Source organism: Gracilinanus agilis, chromosome 3 (genome assembly GCF_016433145.1).
Source record: "Gracilinanus agilis isolate LMUSP501 chromosome 3, AgileGrace, whole genome shotgun sequence".
NCBI lineage: Eukaryota > Metazoa > Chordata > Mammalia > Didelphimorphia > Didelphidae > Gracilinanus > Gracilinanus agilis.
The window spans coordinates 14727057-14752898 of NC_058132.1; the positions used below are offsets into that span (position 1 = coordinate 14727057).

At 35.0% G+C, this 25842-nt stretch overlaps 1 protein-coding gene and 1 pseudogene across 1 annotated transcript in view; both read right to left on the minus strand.

The window, feature by feature from the left end:
* The window catches only part of LOC123240770 (zinc finger protein 91-like), a 730881-nt gene that overhangs the window by 342400 nt on the left and 362639 nt on the right, over window positions 1–25842 (minus strand). The gene's annotated exons all lie outside the window — the stretch shown is intronic.
* On the minus strand, window positions 14249–15172 carry LOC123239897 (annotated as a pseudogene).

Genomic DNA, 25842 nt, shown 5'->3' on the forward strand with positions numbered 1-25842 from the left:
GCTGAATTGCCTCTTTCCAACTTTGCTCTGCCCTTCACAGTCATGCAGAATCATGCAATAGAATTATGAGCAATGTCTAAGACAGAGGCATTGCTGCCTTGGCCAGGGTGTATTTGTACTGTTTTGCTCTGGCTGTTGGACCTCTTTTAATACCTTTGTTAGTATATATGGATAATATCCTTTCTTTGCTGCCCCCTCCCACACAGAGGGAGCTCAGTCTGGAGGGACTCTGGGGAGCATCCCTGCTTGGGGCTCTGCACCTGTGTCCCTGTCTGTGTCTGAGTGAAAAACTTGTTTTTCTCACCACCTTCCCCACTCCTGCGGCCTCAGTGCTGCTAATTGGAATGAAGTTTGTGGAAGTCCCATTGACCTCTCTGGAGTCAGAGGAAGTTCCTGAGATGGGAAATCCTGTTCAGAAACGGAGGTCTCTGCAGGGAGTTTGGGCTTGGGTGAGTTGCCTCAGAGTAGTGTCTGTGAGGGGCCACAAGGTCAGTAAGTGGCAGAAACTGAGTGACCCAAGCCTAGATGATTTCAGCCTCCTGTCCTCAATGTCCTCCAACCAGAACACTCTGCAGACTGGGGATGTTCTCTGAGTGCCGTTCTCTCATTTGGATGTGGGACATATGATATTTTCACTAATTCTTCCAGGAGAAAAATAGAGATTTTTCCAGAAATGATTGCTTGACAAAATTTCCAATTCCTGTTTCGCTGGGCAATTTCTAACACATTCTGCTGCAGAAAATACTCGTCTTTGTTTTCTTTAGTCACTTCTCTAGCCAGCCCTTCAGTTCTCTTCTTCCCTATTCCTCACCAGACATATCATATCTCAATTCTGTCCCTAAAACAAAGGACCACATAATGTTTCTCCAGTTATATAAATATAATTCCTTTAAATATCATGTTATGAGATAAATAATTCTGACATACTGGGAATTCAATAAATCAAAGATTTATTAAGCACTACTGTATTGGAAGAAGGCATTGTCTCAAATGTCAAAATTATACCAGTGAAACTGATGGTTCTAATTTCTATATAAAGTGCTTTCCAACCCTTAATGTGCTAGATAAATGCTAGCTATTATAATTATTGTTATCACCATCATTATCCAAATATTTTCCTTCCCTGATCTCAGAACTCAGTAAGAACAAGTTCCTCTCTCCTAATCTCTGAGGCAGTGGTGCCATGATGGCGAGGGGAGAGGTGCATGGATGGATTAAGTTGGGGGAGGTGCTGGAGCTGAGGTCTGGAAGATGTGGTTTTAATCCTACCTCAAACCATTCTTGGCTGTATAATTCTTTCTTTAATGTGGTCTCCTTTATAAAAGATTCAAGACACAATAGGCTCTAAGATCCCTTTGAGCTCACCTCCTATGATATGATGGCTCTCTTATCCTTTAAAAACCTTAAGATACTTTCCAAAGGGCCGCCATTATCAATATTATTGGAAGGTCAGAGGCAAGGTGCTTTAGTACTTGCAGGACAGAGGAAGACCTGAGTTTAAATCCAGTACCAGCTGACTGGGTGTTCCTGAGTACTCAGCCACTTAATTTCTCAGGGCTCTGGGCACTTCTCTAAAACTGTGGATAGCAAAAGAGATGCAGATTTTCACAGGTAGAGTATTTTCATGTTGGGAGTTCCCAGCATTATATCACAGGTCCATAATAAAAGGACAAACAATTAGCCAAAGGGACTCAAGATTGATGCCCAGTGGAGAAGAGGTAGGAAAGGATTATTTGGTAACAATTCTATCCTGTCTTATTTTAAAAATTTTGTTAATGGAATTTATTTTCTATTATCTTAGCCCTCCCTTCCTTCTCTGCATCAGAGAGAACATCATTTGAGGGACAGATATGTATATATATATATATATATATATATATATATATAAATAATGTCTTTCATTTTCCATTTTTTGATTCGTTTTCTGGAGGTGAAAATCATAAGCTATTCTTCAAGTATTACATCTGTAGCTGAAGATAGTGTTCTCTTGGTTCTACTCATTTCACTCTTCATTATCCCATGTAGTTCTTTCCAAGTTGTTGGTTTTTTTTTTTATTAGCCTGTTTTGTTTCTTATGGCACAGTATTATTACATCACCATTGTATACCACAATTAGTTTAGCTATTCCCTAGTTGATAGGCATCCCTTCAATTTCCTGTTCTTTGCTGCCACAAAGAGAACTGCTATAAATATTTTGTAACATATACATTCTTTTCCTTTTTCCCTAACCTCCTTGGGAAACAGAACCAGCCATGGTATTTTCTGCATCTAAGGATAATCATAGTTTTAAAAGTCTTTGAGTGAAATTCCAAATTGCTCTCCAAATGGTTGAAACAGTTTAGAGCTTCAGCAACAGTGTATCAGTGTCTCAGATTTTTGATATCTCCTTCAAAATTTGTCATTTTTCCATTTTGTCATTTTAGCCATTGATGGGTGTGTGCTATCTCAAAATTGTTTTGGTTTGCATTTCTATAATCGGTAGCAACTTAGATTAATTTTTCATATATTTATATATCACTTTGATTTTTTCATCTGAAAATTATCTGCTTATATCTTTTGCCCATTTATAAATTCAGAGATGGCTCTTATTCTTATAAATTTGAGTTGTCTTTCTGTTTTAGATATGATACCTCCATCTGAGAGCGTTTACAAAAATCTCCAATTTTCTACTTTCCTTCTAATCTTGGCAACATTCTTCTTCTGTCACGTCTCTGTGTTGACTATGATCATGAAGTAACATTTTTTTCCTTTCCATTAACCAATGAACAAATCATTGTCCTTTAAAGCTGACTTCAAAACCAACTCTGATCATGGAAGTGGGGAAGCAACAGAGAGAGAAGAGACAAAAGGGGATCAAAGAAGGGACCTCCAAGACAGCACCAATAATGTGCTTAGGATTTTCCTGATAAAGGTACTGGAATAGTTTGTCATTTGCATCTCCAGTCAGATAAGGCAAATAGATGTGAAGTGACTTGCCCAGAGATACACAGTTAATAAGTGTCTGAGGTCTGATTTGAACTCATGCCTTCCTGGCTCCAGGTCCAGTACTCTATCCACTAATCTAGAGGTAGTGGGTAACAAATCTACCAATTTGCATTTCTTTTCATGTGTTGCCTTAAAGGATATCTCCTTGTCCAGATGCACAGCCTCTCCCTCTTCCACATGGAAGGCATTTGGCCAGATCTAGTGTCCACAGATTTCTGTATATTTCTCGCTATGCTAGCCTACATGGAAAATTGACCAATAACTTTTCTTAGAGTTCCACAGTGAGAGTTTGTTGTACTTTCTAGATCTGGTTGGAGAAAGCTTTTTCCCCCCATGGGCGAGTTGAGAGGAAGGGACTTTATTGTATAGCTTCTTGTTATTTTGGTCCCACCTCTTGGCTTTTGTCTTTTTTATGTTGTCAGTTATCAATATGCCTTCTATTTTGTGCAGTGACATTAGATTTTAATAATTCTTTTTGTCCAATAGAGTATTTAAGAAGACATTTTGCCCTCCATTCTTTGTGTAGATTCCACTCGTTCTGATTTTTAGAATACCTGGTGCTATTTTTTTGTCACCATAAAATGCTTTTGTATTTCTTATTTATTTGTATTTCTTATTATTTGCATTTCTTACTTATATATTTTCATCTTCTGCACATATACTACATATATATTTAATAAATTGGTAAGTTCTTTTTGCATACTCCTTCATTTCTTCAGATAACACCAATTTTTCCTTCTCGTTGTAACTCATACACATCTTCAGAATTTCATCCTTGAAAGTTTCCCCTACCTCTTGACCTTACTTCCCATGAGAAAAATTTCCTCTATATGTAGTTTCCAACCAAGATCTTCATAATGTTCACACAAGCCCCTGTTCTTTACCTCTTTTTGAGAAAAAAATTTCCAGGATGCCTCATCAGTCCATATGTCTTCCTTGGGATCAAAAGACAATGAAAGCAAGCCAAAAAATATTTCCCGAGCTTATCTCTTTCCTCTTTCTGTTCAGATATTTTAGAGTATTGTTCAATAAAAAGCAATTTATCTTTCTCCTTCCATTATTCTTTGTTCAAATATTTGCTGCTATGCTTCTTTTTATGTATACTTGATGTTCTTACATTAGTATACTTTTTTAAAAAAATTTTAAACCCTTAACTTCTGTGTATTGACTTATAGGTGGAAGATTGGTAAGGGTAGGTAATGGGGGTCAAGTGACTTGCCCAGGGTCACACAGCTGGGAAGTGTCTGAGGCCGGATTTGAACCTAGGACCTCCTGTGTCTAGGCCTGGCTCTCAATCCACTGAGCTACCCAGGTGCCCCCAGTATACTTTTTTAATATACCCTAGTATCCCCTCTTCTTGCTCTGAAATTTAATCTATATATTTTTAGCTAAAATATTTAAATAAATATTCCTAAATTGGATTTCATTTCACCAATTATTCTGATTCTTCTGAGTTCCAATTTGCCTCCTAGCATTAGGAATTGTAGTGTTCCTCCTTTTCTGAATAACAAGTCAGAGTATTTCTTAGTCCTTCTTGTTTTAAGGATTTTCTGACTCTTAATAGATCATGGGTGTTGGTATGGATACTACCAATACCTATGTCCCAAGTGGACAAGTTGTTGGTTTGACTGTTCAGAAAGATGGCTTCTCAAAGCAGTCTAAAGAATTCCAGCTCTGGCCAGTTATATACAAATATATTTATTTTAGGTATAAAATTTAAAGGAAGGGATAGTAAAAGGAAAACAGATAGAAAGGTAATTCTTATATTATGTAGGTCCCTATGCTAATAAATCTTACTATAACCACCCAACAAATTTGGTCCTCCTTTGACAGAGTCAAAGCTATCCTCTCTTCCTATTGATCTAAAACCCCAAATACTTTATCTATCTTAATCTAAATTATAAACTTATAAATAAGAGGAATGTCAGGTTTCTCTTCTCTGTTGCTCAGATGAAAAAATAGCTTTAGAATCTCCACAGCCTTTTCCCACTCACACAGCATACTCTTTTCTGCCCCCTGCTAGGGCTTGCACTGGTACTGCACCCAACAAGCTCCTTCACTTCTCTGGCCTGATGCGATGATTCTTTAGATGTGAATTCATTGAAATTTTCCAACCTTGCAGAGCCATTCTTTGTTCCATCTTCTTAGAACAAGGTCAGTGCAACATGGAAAATGGCAGGGTGGAATTCCTGCAAAATACAGAGTCAAGCCTCACCCAGAATTCCAGGGGACCCCCCCTGCAGAACTCTGGGTGAGGGAACAGTTTGAAAGCAGTTAAACAGTTGATTTCTGGGGGTTGAAGTGAGCAGGTCATACTGCTTGCTGTTACTGGTTTGGGATTGCCTTGGTGGCCATAGTGGCAAAAGCCAGTTTGGTTTCTTCTCAGGAGTTTGCCTGCCTAGCGGGGTTAGACCTTTCTTGCAATAGCATTTTGTTATTCATTTAGTTATTTTAGATATTAGAAGTGATAATTACAGGCTTGAGGGCAAGCTAGCTAAAGGTCTTCCACTCCCTCATGGGGGGGAGGGACAGTTTCTACCCAACAGTTCAGGGCTTCCCAGATCCTATCCAATACCTTGATACCCTTTCCCTGCCTTCCCTACTTCTCTATCAGTAAAAACTTCATCTTTTAGTAGTTGTGCCTGACTATTATTTTGGGCATACTCAGCTACCATAAAGCTTGGTTCCTTTCAGTTGCCAGCCAAAGAAGTCAGATCCTTGTCTGTCCCTGATAACAACAAGACATCAAGCTTCTCCTATTGTCCCTCAGTTAAGCCTGTGGGGATATAAGTTGAGAAAGTGAACATCATTTGAGATTTGCCTTGCTGAGCCTTGTCAGAAGATATCAGTCCTGCCTCCATTTCCAACTGATTTCCAACTGCATAGTGGGAGGGGTGAAGAGTAAGGAGTACCTACCCCTCCCTACTCACTCTAGCCTGTGTGTGGGGAAGGAGTGAGTCCTGCAGATTTCTAGTATCAGGCCATCTCTTCAGCTTCCCCAAACATCTCTGTTAAGATCAACATAACAGTCAGTCAAAGAGTGCCAAACCATTGGATCAACTGCCTTTCTCAGAGCACCTTGAGAAAATTATCTTTTACCCATCATCCATCTCTGAGCTTTCATTCAGACTTAAAGAAACCCAATTTATTAATCTCTCTTATGCATCTATCAAGAAATCATGCTACCTAACTCTATTTCCTAATGAACTCTTAATTAATTAATTAATATTTCTCTACATCTTTCACCTAGGTTTTTCAGAAACATCCATAAATAATTTTAAATGGTCATCATAATAATTATATAGAAGTAAGGAATGGATGGATAATCAGGGTGGGCAAAATATTGCACCTCTCCCCTTGCTCTTCTCCTATATTTATTGAATAGAGAATACAGTCTTTGAGTGTTGATATTTAGGGGAAACAATAATTAGTCATTTTAAACTTACATGTAATTTGAGAAAGAGAGGCATACTTGTTAGGGGCATGTAATATGTTTCTTTGTGATTATGTCTTATGCACTTTCCATTCAGGTCATTTGTTGGAGACCTTATGGTTTCCTGGAAAAGTGAACACTGCTATCTTCTGTGAGTTCAGGAAAATGGCTGAGTGAGAGATAGTGTAATGAACTATTATTTGTTTCCATTATTTGTTCTCCAACTCACTTATTACTTAGGATTTCTTTTGTAGTTTTCCATTTGAATCTATATCTTTTGTTGTCTACCCTAAAGCAAAGATTATTTTATTTTTTTGTGTTCCATAAAGGATTATTTTTGATAATTCTGCTTTTTTTACATTTTATTATATTTCTGTCTCTTATTATATGATTTAATCTTTAGTAAAATTCTGTATGTTTTCTAAGATTTATGAATATTCTCTTGCATTCCTTTTTAAGATACCATAAGTGTTCTGGCTCTAGTTCCTCTAGCAATTTGTTCAGTTCCTTATTTTCTCTTTGATTTATCTTTCTCTTATGACTTATCCAAACAAAGAGTGATAGGGAAGTTTACATTAACTATTCTGTTACTTTATTTGTGTTCTTATAGCTCAGTTAATGTTTCTCTTCTGAATTTGTATGCTAAGGCATTTGAAGTATAGAAGTTTGTCACTGAAAATATTTTTGTCTAAGGTTCCTTCCTTCATGATGTTGTTTCCTTCTTTATCATCTAAAGTTTGAATATTTGTTTTTCCCTTGTCAGAAAGCAAAATTACAAATCCTTTTTTTATTCACTTGATGTATAACATTCACATTTCCTCACTGTTCTTGCCTTTTCAAATAGCAAATAAGTTAATTAATTTTTGGCATAGTGAATGTATTATTGAACTTGGAGTAAAAACACTTACATTAAATGCTATATCCAATATTTACTAACTATGTGTCTGCTGATGAGATTACAGAATTACTTTAGACACAGTTTCCTATCCCATAAAATGGAAATTATATTCCATTCCATAAACCTACTTCACAAAGTTGTTGTGAGAATCATATGAGTTAATAAGTGTACTTCAAAAATATTAAAGCAAGATAAAATTGACAACCATAATAATATTAATAAGCAAATTTAAATTGTAATGACTGTGAGTTTGGACACAGGTGGGCTATGGAAGAAGAGACATTCTATTCAAATATTGTTGGGAGTATGGATTGGCCAAAATGTTTTGAGTGATAAGTTGAAAACATTTCAAGGAAAATAAATCCCATCTAATCTTAACTTAACAAAAAATATCACCAAAAGCAAAAAAGTTTCTTATCTGATCCTACCATATTCCTAGGTACTTCATATTAATATAAATCTACAATAAATACCAGTTCAAGAATGCCATATACATTTTGACATATTGATGAAAAATAACAATAGTGCTATAAAAATCACAAATTTGAAGAACTATATAGTCAATTGATAAACATTTATTAATTTACCAAGTTGTTCCTCCTAATATAAAAGGGAATATGGATACAAAGACAAAAATAATCTTATTGATGAGCTTATATTCTAATAAAATTATAATGAAATATAAAAATTGAGGTAAATTGGAATAGATAGCATATGAATTGGGTATGTATTTGAAAATTCAGAAATTTATTGGTAAAAGAAATGGAGGGCAGCTGGGTAGCTCAGTGGAGTGAGAGTCAGGCCTAGAGACAGGAGGTCCTAGGTTCAAACCCGGCCTCAGCCACTTTCCAGCTGTGTGACCCTGGGCAAGTCACTTAACCCCCATTGCCCACCCTTACCACTCTTCCACCTATGAGACAATACACCGAAGTACAAGGTTTAAAAAAAAAAGTCATGGAATCAGCAAGAATTGACATTAATTTTTAAATGTATAACATATTAATTTGCCTATATTTTACTTTAATTAGCAAGAATTCATCAAGGTTAAGAATAATCACTTGACTTTAACTTCCATTGCATTCATTGACCGACCTACTGACTAATCACAAAAGAAACATCTAGGCACTACAGCTTTATTTACTCAGAATAGGAGACACTTTATCATCAAGTAGTTTGAAATGTGCCTGTTCTGAAATGGATGGACATTAGAAATGTTCACAACCTTTCCTAAATATATTGTCTTAGCAAAGCAGGATAATAATAATAATAATGTCTAAAATCTAGCTTTTTCTTCATAACTGGAGCTATTCTTATGAACAATAGCATGAAATGATCTACCCTTAGAAGTGAGGGCCTAGACTTCATGAGCTGACTCTTTTTGGGATCCAAGGGTCTGTCAGCCAATCTGAGACATTATTAATAATAATTTTATGAGGAACTGGAATATGAAATACATGAATGGAAACTTCTAGTTTTTGTTTTAAATCTTGCACTGAGCTCTTAAACCCCAAAAGGATTCATGCTGTTTAAAAGGCAATGTACAGTAAATACAACTCTGTTACCAGGAGGGCAACAGGGAACAGGAAATACATCTTAAGATCTATGGAAAAAGCAAGATTCTTACTCTCAACTTGAAGTTGACTATCTAATTCATGAAGCTTTATTTTTTCTTGATTAATTTTTTTATTTTTAGAAAAAATTTCCATGGTTACATAATTCATGTTTTTACTTCACCCTTCACTGCCTCAAACTCCAACCTCCCCCATAGCTAACTCACATTTCCACTGGTTTTAACATGTGTGGTCAGTCAAGACTTATTTACATATTATTGATAGTTGCATTGGTGTGGTCCTTTCAGGACTACATCCCCAATCATGTCCTCATCAACCCAAGTGTTCAAGCAGTAGTTTTTCTTCTGTGTTTCCTCTCCTGTAGTTATTCCTCTGAATGTGGGTAGTGTTCTTTTCCATAAATCCCTCAGAATTGTCTTGGGTCATTGCATTGCTGCTAGTATAGAACTCCATTACATTCGATTTTACCACAGTATATCAGTCTCTGTGTACAATGTTCTTCTGGCTCTGCTTCTTTCACTCTGCATCAATTCCTGGAGGTCTTTCCAGTTCACATGGAATTCCACCAGTTTATTATTCTTTTGAGCAAAATAGTATTCCATCACCAACATATACCACAATTTGTTCAGCCATTCCCCAATTGAAGGATATACCCTCGCTCTCCAGGTTTTTGCCACCACAAAGAGCTCAACTATAAATATTTTTGTACAAGTCTGTTTATCTATGATCTCTTTGGGGTACAAACCCAGAAATGGTATGGCTGGATCAAAGGGCAGGCATTCTTTTATTGCTCTTTGGCCATAATTCCAAATTGTCATCCAGAATGGTTGGATCAGTTCACAACTCTACCAGCAATGCATTAGTGTCCCAATTTTGCCACATCCCATCCAACATTCATTACCCTCCCCTGCTCTCATTTTAGCCAATCTGCTAGGTGTGAGGTGGTACCTCAGAGTTGTTTTCATTTGCATTTCTCTAATTATTAGAGATTTAGAACACTTTCTTATGTGCTTATTGATACTTTTTTATTTCTTTATCTGAAAATTGCCTATTCATGTCCCTTACCCATTTATCAATTGGGGAATGGCTTGATTTTTTATACAATTGATTATCTCCTTGTATATTTGAGTAATTAGACCTCCATCAGAAATTTTGCTTATAAAGATTTTTTCCCAGTTTTTGTTTTCCTTCTGATTTTGGTTGCATTGTTTTTGTTTGTACAAAACCTTTTTAATTTAATATAATCAAAATTATTTATTTTACATTTTGTAATTTTTTTCTAACTCTTTCTTGGTTTTAAAATCTTTCCTTTCCCAGAGAGCTGACAAGTATACTATTCTGTGTTCACTTAATTTACTTACAGTTTCCTTCTTTATATTCAAGTCTTTCACCCATTCTGAATTTATCTTGGTGTAGGGTGTGAGATGTTGATCTAAACCTAATCTCTCCCATATTGTTTTCTAATTTTCCCAGCAGTTTTTTCAAAATAGTAGATTTTTGTCCCAAAAGTTGGGACAAAAAATTATTTAATTTCCAATTAGTTTTTGATTTCCCTCTCCATGTATTCTTACTAATAACTATTTTTATTGCATTATGATCTGAGAAGGTTACATTTATTATTTCTGCTTTTTTGCATTTGTTTGTCATGTTTCTATGCCTTATTATACGGTCTATCTTTTGAATATTCCATGTGCTGCTGAAAAGGTGTATTCCTTTTTGTCCCTATTTATTTTTCTCCATATATCTATTAACACTAATTTTTCTAGGGTTTCATTCACCTCTCTTATGTCTTTCTTATTTATTTTTGTTTTGATTTATCTAGATCTGATAGGGGAAGGTTGAGGTTCCCCACTAGTATGGTTTTGCTATCTATTTCCTCCTTGAGCTCCACTAGCTTCTCCTTTAGAAATTTGGAAGCTATACTGTTTGGTGCATACATATTGAGTACTGATATTTCTTCATTGTTTATACTGCCTTTTATTAGGATGTAGTTACCTTCCCTATCTCTTTTAACCTTATCTATTTTTACTTTGGCTCTGTCAGAGATCGTTATAGCCACCCCTGCCTTCTTTTTCTCATTTGAATCCCAAAAGATTTTGCTCCATCCTCTCATTTTTCACTTTATGTATTTCTGCCTGTCTCATGTGTGTTTCTTGTAGACAACATATGGTAGGATTTTGGTTTCTAATCCACTCTGCTATTTGCTTCCATTTTATGGGCGAGTTCATCCCATTCACATTCAGAGTTATAATTATCAACTGTGCATTCCCAGGCATTTTGATTCTCTTTCCTATTTCTGTCCTTTCTTCTTTCACTGTTTCCTTCTATACCAGTGTTTTGTTTTTAATCAGTTCCTATAACCCCCTCCCTTGTTGTACTTCCCTTTCTCCCCCCTCCCTTCTTATTCCCCTCTTATTGTTCTTTAAAGGCATGCTGCACTCCCCCACAAGCCCTTTCCCTCCCTAGTATTGCTTTCCTCCCCACCAGTCTGTTTGTTACTCTTCTACTTCTCTATAGGGCATGAATCAATTCTCTGCCCCAATGGATCTGATTGTTCTTCTCTCTTTAAGTTGATTTCAATGCACTTAAGTATTGAATATTTCCTCTATCTAACCTCTTTACCCTTACAATGTATTGTTATTTTTCCCTGTTGGACCCACGTGCTTCTTTATGGAATATAAATTTATTCCTTTTTGTTTGTTTTCCTATTTTTCTTATTATTATCTTCATGAATTTATGAAGCTTTAGCTTCTGGTAAATATTTTTTCTTTGGAAATCCTGTGTCAAAGAAATCTGTCTGGGAACACTCTTCAGAAATTATTCGGCTTGGCCGATTTACACTAATATGGCCTCTCTCATCTTGTTTTCTACACAGATACACATAAATATTTCTTCTAGTAAATTTGCTTTCCAAGTTATAAGTCATACAATGCCACTTGTGGAGTATGCTATGACAATGTCAGTTTCCTTAAAGTTCTATATCTACTCTTTGACTGTTTTGTGACAATGTAGAGGTAAATAGACAGTGGTAAGCTCAGGGTTTCCTCCTTATTAAGTGGTACTAATTAATTTTTGTAATGAATATATCACACTGAATAAAGTTTCATGAATTAAAAGACAAATATCAGTTCCACCATTATTTTCCAGTGCTGTTTATTAAAAAATTTCCCAGCAGTTTTATATTAATGAGATTATCTACTGAGATCCTAATAGGAATTATTTTCATTTTACTGATATATCAAGTGAATTTTGGGAAGAAGTGGAGTACTCAAAAGTGTAGATTTGACCTGAGGGATTCATGTTTAATTGGATGGCTGCTATTACTCTGACTCATAAAATACATGGAATACAGAAGGAATGATGGAATAGCTAAAAAAGTAGCTATAACTATTCCATTTGATGAAAAAGTTGTAGCCACAGAAATGTTGGTAAAGGAAAGGAGATACTGGCATTTAACTTGGTTGTTGTAGAGAGAAACTTGAGGCAGCTGTACGGGTTATTGCAATATTTCAAAAATGAAGTGATGAGAACCTGCACCTCAATAATGGCAGGATCAATAGATAAAATAGGACATATATGAGATATTTTGAAAAAAAGAACTGCAATGATGTTTTTGGAAATATTGGTTATATTCTTCTTTGGTATTTTTAGTAGTGAGGCCTGTTACTATTATTGCTGGGTCCAAGCATCTAGATAGTTGAGTATCTTGAAGAGTTCTCATTTTATCTGTAGTGTAAATGAAATAATTTGTAGTTCCAGTGTATTTAGTATATTAAGGTGCACTTTCACATATATCATTTTAGGAAGTGAGGTGGCTTAGTTGTTATTAATGTTTTTTGTTATTTTAAGGTAATTTGCTAAATTATTGAACACAGAATTATTAAGTTTATTGTTTTTGATTCATCTTTGTCTAGTCTATTTCATTACTCTCTCTCTCTCTTCAGATAGTTTGGATTATTCCTATTTTATGAATACATGGATGCCTAGAAATGGCATGCTCTATTTTACCTGCCTCTTTTCATCATTTCCCTTATTATTTTAATTTTTAAAATAAGTAAAATGTTATTCTTTTCTAAATGCTTTGTAAAGTACTGATTGGATATTTTTATTTACATCATAGTAAAATATAATTTAACATTGATTGTACTGTCATTTTTATTATTATTTTGGCACAACTCAGTCATAACCACAGAATATTTCTCAACTATTCTATCTTACAGTTTTTATTAGTAACATAAAATAATACAGATAATTTCCATAGACTAAATTTGGGTATTACAATTTTGCTGAACTTATTATTTCCATTAATTTTGGTTGATTATTTAGGATTTTCTTAATAATTCATCATGTAATTTGCAAATATATAGAGATATATTTCCTCTTTTCTTCCTTATCCTTTCTCTTCTCCTTTTACTATAGGTAGCATTTTTAGAGAAATGCAGGAAAGAGTAGTCATGATAATGAACCTTTTTGTCATTCTCTTATTGTTATTAGATGGGCCTCCAATTCTTCTTCATTATATAGAATGCCTATTTTTTAGTTAGCTATTATTTTTATTAAGGAAAATTATATTTATCCCTTTGATTTCTGGTATTTAAAAGACATTAGATAGATATGTGTAGATAAATACATATATGTGTATAAATAAAATAAATATATGTGTATCTACACATATAAGTATATATGGTATACATGTAAATGTACATAAATACATCCTTTAATAGTTCTTAATTGATAGTTTTGGGGTGAATCAGTTCATCTTTAGTAATAATAATAAAAATTAAAATGCCAATGTTTATTTAAAGTTTGCCAACTATTTTTATGTCACAATTTTAGCCTCAAAAGCAACTTTGTAAGGTAATTACAGTATTATTCTCACCCTTGTATAGATCAGAAACTGAACCTTAAGGATGGCAGAGTCTTATAGAAGGTCTAGTTCTTCTAGATGATAGAGACAACATTTGATCCCAACTACTTCTATCTTTTGAGTCTAGCACTTTATTCACTACAGTGTATTTCCTCTCACATTTGAAGATCTTTACTAAAACCTCATTAGACAGAGATGAAGTGAAGAAAGTTAAGATTTGATATGGCATAATGGAATTTTCAGTGGATTTGGAGTCATAATATTACATTATATATGATAAAATGTAAAAATACATTAAATATCTGGATTAGAATGACATTCTAAGAGATGAATTTCTTAGAATCTTTGATTATTTGAGTACCTAGGTTCTAGAAATCTTTGACTGAAGTGTTGAATGTCTATTTCCAATCTACTTATGAATAACATCTATTTGTCAGAGTGTGAAAACTTAATATTGGACTGAGGATAGACATTAGTACATTCAGGATAGACAATTATTGAGAACTTTTTTTGCACCATAGATTATAATAATATCTGTGAAGCTGGGAATCATAGGACATTAGAGCAAAGGGACTGATAGTTGGGAAACATGCAGCAATGAATTGTGCAATGTGCAGGATAAAAGAGTAATGTGTGCCCAATTGAAAAGTAGAAAATGACAAGATGGAATCAATGGAATAGGAGAAGACATATGTGCAAACTATTAATAAAACTGCATGGGTGGCTCTGATCTCTGGGAAAGTTCTGGGAGAAATATGGAGACTGTGAATATGTTGGACTTGTTGATGGTGTCTATGCAGAAGTAAAACCAGATAGGCACTGGCCCAGATCATGAATCCTATGCAAATGACATCAGGAAGAGAGAATACAATTATGTAGAATAAGGCATTAAAGGAGGTAGGACTTGCAACTGAACAATATCCCAGGTGCCACCATCTTGTGTTGTTACTCATGAGCCTTGAGTTATGCATGATCCCAAGCAAAGTGAAATTTAACAACAGGTAAAAGCCCCAGCAAAAGAGACAAAAAGGCAAAATATACTTTGAAGCATTTGCTTTGAAATCAGAATACCTGGAGTTACTGGAACTGATGGTAATGACCTGAAAACTACTTAGAAGGCAGGTGGTGCTAAGAGAAACACTTCTGGCCACTTTGTGAAGGTACTGAATAAGTTTACATCCAACAGGATCCAGGAAATTTTTCAAGCCCAAGTAGTACATTGTTTGAGGGAGACATTTTTATAGAAGCACTTTTAAGTTGGCCAAGGCCAAGTTGACAAAAATGAAGTTTATGGGCCTTAGATTGTGACCACTGAGGATAGTGCAGATGTAAAGACATAAAAGGAAAAAATTCCCTAGAAGGCCAATTCCAATCTGGGTGATGAAGACAATGGCCAAAAACCAGTCACTATACTTCATTCCTCAATATCTGATGGAGAACTATTGTGGTTGGGTCCTTAGAAGCCTATAGAAAAATAAGAAATTCATTAATTTTTTATAAAGAGTCACCCTAGAGCAGTGATGGGCAAACTATGGCCCGTGTGCCAGATGTGGCCCCCTCAAATGTTTTATCTGGCCACTCAACATTATTCCTAATCTGACAAATAAAATGAATAGGATACAATACAATGAAACTTGGAAAGAGTTGCCTTAGAATGATGGATGAGAACTTCCTTTCCTTTGGCCCCCTCTTTAAAAAGTTTGCCTATCACTGCTCTAGAGTAGTGTTGGCAAACATTTTCGAGTTGGAGGGCTCAGAGGGTAAATTCAAGCTGTCTTTGAGCCCCCCACATTACCGGAGAAAGAGGAGAGGGAGGAAGTGATTGCTTTGGGTGGCTGGAAAGAGGGGAGGGGCTCCCAATGTCTTCAGGTGCTGGGAAAAGGGGAACAGAACAGCTCACTGAGTGCCAGCTGGGCATGCATGTCAATACTTCGCCAACACTGCTTTAGAGAATGGACCTTTATTTTAGGAACATGAGAAGTAGCCTGTGTGATAAAATTATGATATCACTGAGCTGAGTTTAACACTGAACCTTGTTTGAATTTTTGTGGATATTTTATTGGTAAAATAAATTTAAAATAAGAAGTGTGATGTCAGAAGTCCAAATTTCTTTAAGGAGGCTTTCCTTTGGGGGTGTTATGCTTTTCTGGTGGAAGAAATTACCTGCAAGTTGAAGGCCAAAAAGACTCTGGGTAGGAAGTTTTTCATAATGTGCTTGTAAAATGTGATTGACATAAAAAAATTAAGTGACAAATTAAAAGTTTATGTTACCAAGAATTCAAGAGGTGATAGCAGAGGTAAAATTTTGGAAGGGTGTTTAAAAAAAGCCTGTAAATGTGTCTGTGATTTATATTTCTTTTCAAGTTTTGAAGTTAATTATCAGATGGCATAATTGATTATTGGTTGTGAAGTCAGAAGACAACTAAAATATTACATCCAATGCTTACCTACTTAGTGACAATTGTCAAGGCAATTGATTTTATCAGGCACAATTTTTTCTCCCACAAAATGATTGTAATTGGATTTATTTTACAATGTTGTTGAGAGAAACACATAGGATAATAAAAGTATTTTGAAAACCTTAAAGAATGACAAAATATTTCTAATGATTATGATGTTGATAATCACATTTAGGTTAAAAATCTTAACATGTAGTAGCAGACTGTGAGAAGGCAAAGCATTCTATTCCCTTGTTGTTGGGACTATAGATGGTAAAATACATTTTAAACTATTAATGGGAAATAGTTCAGGTGTTACAAATTCTATTCAAATATTTTTAAGTTGTAAAATTGTCATTAACAATAAGTAGTTCCTTCTCTTACCCCAACATATTCATATTTGACTTCATATTAATTTCATATTACAAAATTTCAACCAAGTAATGAATATAATTTTCATAAAGAAAAAATGTTTTAGTGTAATTGCAAATATGAAGAATCAGATAGTAAATCAATAAACATTTATGAAGTGCCAATAATGAGTCTGGTAATATACAAGGGGGTATTGCTGAAAAGATGTAAATTAAATTTTCTTCCATTGATGAACTTAAATTTTATTAAAAATTAAATGAAATGTTAGAAGTAAGGTAAATGAGAATAATAGTGGACACATTGTTTACATATTTTATGAGAAAGAAAAATGATATGAGAAATGCAAAAAGGCAATAAAATGGGGTAAGGAACCACTGAGAAATGTATAATTTAAAATAGACATTATTTTATCCATATAATTACATTTAAATTTTCAGTGTCTTTTCATGTCACATTTTTTTTGTTGTGTTGATTTACCACTGCCCAGTGAAACAGAAAAAGGGACACCGAAGCTTTTTTTACTCAGAGTAAGATATTGTCTAACAGCAAGTGAAAAGAAATGCTTGTCTATTACAAAATAGCCAGAGAATTCATATATAATAAATTATATGGTTAAAATCAAACGTTATATGAAATATAATCTATGAATTATATGTAAATATAGAAGCATTTTCACATAAATGTATACTATTTCATAAATGAATGCTTGTTACAAAGCTGCTGTTTATAAGAAGAGATGAGGAAATATGTGCTTTTTTAAAAATAGGACTAGTTATGAAAATAATAGCTAAAATTTGCATAATACTTATTATCTGTCAGCACTGGATTAAGCACTTTATAAATATGCCATTTGATCCTCCCAGCAGCTCTGCAAGATAGGTGCTATTATTATTCCCATTTTACAGTTGAAGAACCTGAGGCGAACAAGCAAGTGGCTTCCCAAGGTCATACAGCTCATAAGTGTCAGGGGCCATATTTGAATTTATATATTCCTGACTTCTGACTTCAGGCCCTATCAACTGAACAAGCTAGATAATTATCACCGGAGACAAGATAAAAGACTTTGATAAAAGGCTATGAAATGTAAGACTTAGAAACAATTGTTTTTACCATTCAATCATTCAGTTGTGTCAGACTCTGGACTTCAGGTGGATGAAATGCCAGTGGTGGAACTAGGTAGTGGCAAGAGAAGTATCAGCAGCTTTGGGGGTTTCTAAGCCAGACATGGGAAGGAGACCTATTAAGTGGTCAGAAAAAGATTACTGGGAACTCCTATACTAGTATTGGATACAGGACCAGACATTGTTTGGCAACTCCATTCCTTATAACAACTTCTAGGTCACAATTCAAGGGGAAGGAGGAACAATTTCAGTTAAGAGGAAGTAAAAGTCCTGAGAGATGAATGTTTGACAGTTTCATTGTATAGTCCTACTTTTGGTTAAGGAGAAATAGAAGACCTAAGGGATAGTATCATCTCTAGTCCAAAGAGATCAGAAAACCTGAGGAGCTGTATCATTTGCAAGTCCAGTGAATCAAAGGCTCTTCATGAATAAGAACAAGAGTACATACCAGCATTGAAGTAACTATACCTTTTCAAAGATCCAGATGACCTTAGAAGAATTGAAAACTTCAAAACACTCAGAATTAGGTATAAAAAGAGCAGTGTAAATGCTGAAGCTTGAGATAGTGCTCCTCCCTCCTTAATGCCAGAAGACAGAGCTCAATACTAAGGGCCAAATAAAGAAATGGTATAGAATCACCTATATCAACATAGAATAACCTATTTCCCAATTGCTTGTATTCTCAGTTAAGAGAGTAAGGGAGAGAATTCAGGAATCAATTTTTTGGTGTTAAATATTATTTTTACATGACATTGGAAAATACAAAATATAAAGAAACAAAGTCAAAACAATGAGCAAGCATCAACTAAAATGAATCTGACCCAAAAACCTTGCTATGTTGACAGGGAAGATGCAGATACAAATTCAGAAGAAGGTAATGAAATTGAAATGTTATAAGCAAAACTTCAAAGAAAAATATGAATTGGACAGAAGTCCTATTAGAGTTTGGCAGGGTTAAAATTGTTTTAAAAATCAAATAAGAGTGGTAGAGGAAAATTTGTTTAAAATATGAAAGTAAAGAAAGAAAATTATGAAAAGACAATTAATACATGTTATGATTAAAATGATAAAGACTGGGATTATAAGAGAAATTAATATTTTAATAGCCATGATCATGTTGGTAAAATATATATGACCTCGCCTGACTTTCTTTAAAATTACTGCCCATCTGTATCTCCGCCCATCTTCTTAGTCTCCCATGCCAGAGAGCCCACTCAGGTAACAAAGAGGCCTTCTCTAGGCTGCCCTCCGAATTTAAGTTGCCCTATACATTTGGGGATGTCAGAGATGTTCTCACATCCAAAAACCAGAAACCCATTGGATCACGGGGAATGTAGTCTCAAAGTCCCCACGTGTCCACAGGAAGTTTGTAAGATACTTTTAAATGGCACCTCCCTGAATTCCAAACACACACGCAAGAAAATAAAGGGATTATATGAATTGATGAAATGAGAAAAATACATACCAGATTACATTAAAAAACAAGAGCCACCAAATCAAGAGAAAAAAGTAGCCAAGTAAACATATTCAAAGGGAACTCAAAAGTATAGAATGTTTATGTTGGCAAACATATACAATCTACATATTTTAAACAACCTATAAATAAGGTGGAACTTGTGGTTCTGAACATACTCATTTTTAAGCATTTGTCTAGTTAAATATTTTTGGTGCTAGTTACTAACTACATAATAAAAAATAAATTTATTAAAAAATAAAAGACAACAGTTTGAAAAAAGAGGCATAAAATACTAAAAAACGAGGTATATAAGCTAATTGAAGAAAGTGATCCAGAAAAACAATGGGTGGAATCAAGATGAAGAAGTTGGGAAGCTCAAAACCACCATGAGAATCCCATCCAACCAATGTTAAAATAATACCACAAAATGAAGACAGGAGTGAAAGAATCAAGAAATAGAGAGTGAAATGACATTTAAGAAGAGAAAACCTGATAAAGTAGGTAGCAAACCACGGGGGCCTTGGGTTGAGAGGGGAGCTCAGACAGCAAGAGGCTACAGCAAGGAGTGAGGAGAAACCCAAGAGCAAGTCACACACCCCAACCCACATCTGCTATGGCAGGTTCTAAACCTGAGCCCAAGCCAACAATCAGATCCTGAGACCCTGCCTGGGCAAATAGAAGTCCAAACCAATGTACAACCCTTGAAATTCTGAGCAAACCTGCAGTGAAGTCCAGAATTCCAGCCCAGGGCAATCTGTACTGAAGCAGTCTGTTCTATATGCATCCATAGCAAAGCCAGGAGTCCCAATTTGGGCCTGTGGTTAGAACAAAGGTCCCAGTTTGGAATAGTTGGTAGTCCCAAAATGGGGGTCTCCTGATACTCTTGTCAAAAACTCAAGGTGGTGCCACAGTGTAGGGCAATCTACTGTGTGCCTGGCTAGATCAAGCCCAGCATGAGAACAAAAGCCTACACCCAAGACTGAGTTAAGAATTTCAGTTATTAGTGGTCTCAAGGTTTAATTGAATCAACAGTGGTTGGTGGTTCTCAGAGCTCTCAGTCCTCAGGCCATCATATCATCTTGGAAGAACTGAAACTGGAAGAAATCCAGAAATAATACTAAGGACAGCATCAAGGAAGGACTGAAGTTTAAGAGGGTATCCTAACCTCCCAGAGTCTACCTATAAACGGGTTGGAAAAATGAGCAAACAACAAAAAAGCCCGTAGCTCTAGAGAGTTTTTATGGAGACAAAGAGCAAGATACAGACACAGAAGGGGGCAGTGAAAACAAAGGAAACACAGGCAAAGTCCAAAAGAAAAATATGAATTGGGTACAGATTTTGGAAGAGCTCCAAAAGAACTTCAAAAACCCATTAAAAGGGGGAAGAGATAAAATGGAGACGATAATAAAAGCAATGCAAGAAGAAATGAAAAATGAGATCAAATGTTGATGGAGGAAAATCAGGCCTGAAAACTTAGAATCGAACAACTAGAAGCTAATGATTTCATGAGACATGAAGAAACAATAAAACAACCTCAAAAGAATAATAATAAAAAAAAAAAACAGAAGAAAACATGAACTATCTCACTGGAAAAAAACTGACCTGGAAAATATATCCAGGAGAGGCACTTTAAGAATTATTGGCCTGGGCAGCTGGGTAGCTCAGTGGAGTGAGAGTCAGGCCTAGAGACAGGAGGTCCTAGGTTCAAACCCGGCCTCAGCCACTTCCCAGCTGTGTGACCCTGGGCAAGTCACTTGACCCCCATTGCCCACCCTTACCACTCTTCCACCTATGAGACAATACACCGAAGTACAAGGGTTTAAAAAAAAAAAAAGAATTATTGGCCTACTTGAAAACCATGAAAAAAACAGTTTGGACATCATAATACAAGAAATTATCAAAGAAAACTGCTTGGTTATTTTTGAACAAGAGAATAAAATAGAAATTAAAAGAATCCACAGATACCTTTAGAAAGAAATCCTCAAATGACAACTTCCAGGAATATGATAGCTAAATTCAAAAGCACCCAAGCCAAGGATGAAATACTGTAAGCAACCAGAAAGAAACAACTCAAATACTATGGAGCTATAATCAGGATCACAAAAACTTAGCGGCTGCCATAATAAAGAATTGGAGGGCATGTAATATGATATTCAGGAAGGTGAAAGATCTAGATTTTTCAACACAGAGTCACCTAGTAAGCAAAATATTCTTTCAGGGATAAAAGTGGTCATTCAATAAGATAGAAGATTTCAAAGCATTCCTGAGGAAAAACAAGACCTAAACAAAAAATATGAAGTCTAAACATGGGACCCAACAGAAGATTAACAATGTAAATAAGAAAGAGAAAATTTAAAGATCCAATAACATCAAAGTGTATGTGTTCCTACATGGAAAGAGGATATCTATAATTCTTAAACATTATTCTAAGTGGTAGAGCAGATAGAAAGAGTATACTTAGTGTAATGCAAAGATGCAATAGAAGCTTTTGCCCTTTCAAAAGTTAACTGAAAACTTCTGGCAGTTAGAAACCCTTGGAATCCTGACAGAAGTTCAGTTGGAACCTGAGGCTTGAAGAGAGCAGAAGGTCCAACTGGAGCTTTGCCTTTGGGTTTTGGCTTTGCTTTCGCCTGTGCCTTGTCTCTGGACAATTTGAACCTAGCTAATTTCTCTGGACCTCTCCCTGACCTTCTCCATATTATTCCCCTGTTACCTTTCCTGATTTCCTGTGGGCTCTGAGAGGAAGGGTGGTTTTGGGTATTAGTGATTAGACTTTGTGTGTTGAGTTTCCCTATAGGCAAGTAGGACATCCTTGAATCAAACTATCCCTTATTTTATTGATTTAGTATACACTCTACTTCAAAGCAGCCAAATCTTTCCTGGCTGGGAGAGCAGGCTCTCTCTCAGTCCAACCTACTCCTGTGACCCTCCCCCATCTTGAGTTTATCCCTAGCGGCTGTCAGAAACCCTAAATCCTTCTCTCCTTCTGACTAACCCTGAATATTAATAAATCCCTTTGTCACCTAATCAAACCCTCTGGTGAATCATTGTGTTGAAGATTAGGCAAGGGTTGAAGAGGGAAGGAATTATTCTCTTTTATTTTCTGAGGGAACTGGAGGCATCCATCTTGGGAGGAAGTCATTGCCCGCCACTTCCTCCTGAATCCCTTCAGTTTCACTGACAGGGAGGAGCCTTGTGACTCCTCCTTTGAGGGACTTGAGAAACTGACAAAAAAGCCCTCAAGGCAGATTTAAACCATTTCTGACTGGCCCAACTCTTTGTGTCTATAGAGATACCTTTCCTGCCTGGAAGGGTTTAGCCTATTCCCCCAGTATCCTCTGTCTATAGCCTGAGTGTCTAGCCTGTTTAAGATGCTTTCTCCTTAATACTCCACCTATTCCCTTACCATCCAATTTACCACCTTGTCTATTCCTTCCCTAAACTCAGCCATCCTTTTCATTCCTCTCCTATTACCTCAATCATCTTTAACCCATCCTCATTCAGCAAGGATTAAGTGAGCACCCCCAACTTTAGTGACCTCACTTTATTCACTATGTGTATACTTAGACAGAATATGGGGAAGTAAGCTGATTTTATGATATAATATTCAAAAAATATCAAGGGGTGAAAAAGAGAATTTCACTGAGAGAAGAGGGAAGGGAGAGACTGAATGAGGTTAATTATATAACATGAAAAAGTTTAAAACTATTATAGCAGAGAGGAGGATGAAGGTGGTGATGGGAAGTAATTAAACTTTACTCTCATCAAAACTGACTCAGAGAGAGAATAACAATCATACTCATTGGGGTATAGAATTTTATATTACCATATAGTGAAGGAGAAGGGGAATAAGACTTAGGAAGGATGGGCAAATGGAGGGAGGAGGAAGTGGGGATGTGTGATAAAAAGCAAAACACTGATGAGTAGGAACAAAATGAAAAGGAATAGAGCAGAATAAAAAGGGGAAAATAAGATGGAGGGCAATAAGTTAGTAATTATAACTATGAATCTAAATGGGAAATTCACTCATAAAAGGGAAAAGGATAGCAGAATGAATTAAAAACAAGAATTCTGCTATATGTTTTTTTAAGAAAACATTTGAGGCAGGGTGATACACATGGAATAAAGGTAAAGACTGGAGCAGAATTTATTACACATTATGTACAGTAAAAAAGCAGGGGTACCAATCATGATCTCAGACAAAGCTAAAGTAAAAATTAATCTGATTAAAAGAGATAGAGATAAGGAAGGAAATTACAACTTGTTAAAAGGCACTAACAAACAATGAAGTAATATCAATACTAAATGTATAAGCACCAAATGGTATAGCATACAGATTTTAAAGAAGAAACTAAAGGAGCTTAAAAAGGAAATAGCAAACTAAAGTAGTGAGGGATCTCAACCTTCCTCTATTAGAAGTAGATAAATCTAACCTAAATATAAAATAGAAAGAAATAAGGGAAGTGAATAAAATTTTAGAAAAACTGGAGTATCTGGAGAAAATTGAAAAGGGATAAAAAGAAATATGCCTTCTTTTCAGCAACACATGGTACATATACAAAGACCAACCATTTACTAGGGGATAAAACATCACAAACAAATGCAGAAAAGTAGAAATGATGAATGCAACTATTAATAGAAAACAAGTACATATTGTATGAAATCATTGTTATAAAGTCATTTCCCTTGTCCTGTCCTTATTTCCTTATCAACTAAACTGTCCTTATCAGATTATCAGAAATGATAAAGAGATCTCCACAGGGTAGCTCAGTGGATTGAGAGCCAGACCTAAAGACAGGAGGTCCTAGGTTCAAATCTGACCTCAGATACTTCCTAGCTGTGTGACCCTGGACAAGTCACTTGACCCCCATTGCCTACCTTTACCATTCTTCTGCCTTGGAGCCAATACACAGTATTGACTTCAAGATGGAAGGTAAGGGTTTAAAAAAATAAAAATAAAAAATAAAATAGATTAAGAAAATAAAAAAATTTAAAAAAGATTTCATGGAGAGGGAAATTAAAAATTAATTGGAAACTAACTTAATTCTTCAAAATTGGTGGGTTAAAAACAAATCATAGAAACAATTACTGATTTCATTGAAGAGAATGACAATGAGGAGACTACATATTAAAATTTATGGGGTATAGCCAAAGTGGTATTCAGGGGAAAATTCTATCCCTGAGTACCTATATCACAAAATAGAGAAAAAAGAGATCAATGAATTGCAACAAAAAATATAAGAAAAAGAGCAAATTTAAATTCCCAGATAAAGACTAAATTTAAACTCTTAAAAAATCAAAGGAGCATTTCTATGTATTTTCAACAAAACTCAGTAGCTAGAGTTAGAAAGAGAACCCATTTAGAATCACTCTAGACAGTACAAAGTATTTCGGAATTTCTCTGCCAAGACAAACACAGGAATTATATGTACACAATTAAAAAACACTTTCCACACAAATCAAACTAGATCTAAACATTTGGAAAAATATTAATTGTTCATGGGTAGGATGAATTAATATAATAAATATGATAATCATACCTAAATTAAGTTATTTATTCAGTGCCATACCTATCAAACTACTTGAGATATTTAGAAAACTATTTGAGATAATTATAAAAAATAATAGTAAAATTCATTTAGAAGAACAAAAGATCAAGATTATCAAGGGAATTAATGAAAAAACATGTGAATGAAGGTGACCTAGCAGTACCAGATCTTAAACTATATCATCTTAATTTTATATTATCTTATATTCATATATAATAATCTTATATTATCTTAAAGTAAAGTGATCGTCAAAACAATCTAGTACTGGCTAAGCAATAGAAGGGTGGATCAATGGAACAGACTAGGGGTAAATGACTTCAGCAATCTAGTGTTTGATAAACCCAAATATCCCAGCTTTTGGGATAAGAACTCACAAGTTCAAAACTGGCATATGTTTTAAACATAGTGATATTGTAAGTAAATTAGAAGAGCATGGAATAAGATGCTTGTCACATTTATGGGAAAAGGAAGAGTTTAAGACCAAGGAAGAAATAGCAAACATTATAAGATGTAAAATGAATAATTTTGATTATATTAAATAGAAAAGTTTTTGTACAAACAAAGCTATGCTACCAAGTTAGAAGGAAAGCAACAAGCTAGGGAAAATTTTTTTATAACAAAATTCTCTGACAAAACTAGGAAAAGACAAATATCTCATAACACATACCAGAATACAGTCAAAATGTATACTTGAATTAGAAATAAGGGTGATAACATAAACAAATTAGTAGAATGTGGAAAACTTTATGTCAGACTTATGGATAAAGGAAAAATGTAGGACCAAAGAAGAAATAAGAAATAGAGAACAGCATGAAAAGTTAAATTGATAATTTTGATTACATTAAATTTAAAAAGTTTTTGTACACACAGGACCAATGCAATGAAGATTAGAAGGGAAACAACAAATTGGGGAAAATATTTTTAACAAGTGTCCTTCTCAAATGGAGAATTGAGTCAAATTTATAAGAATTCAAAGCACTTCTTGATTGATAAAGGATCAAAATATACAAAATGACAGCTTTCAGATGAAGAAATTAAGATAATCTATAGTCATATAAAATGTTCTGAATAATTACTGATAAGAGAAATACACATTAAAACAATTCTGAGATACCACCTCACACACCCTCAGATTAGCTAATATGATAAAAA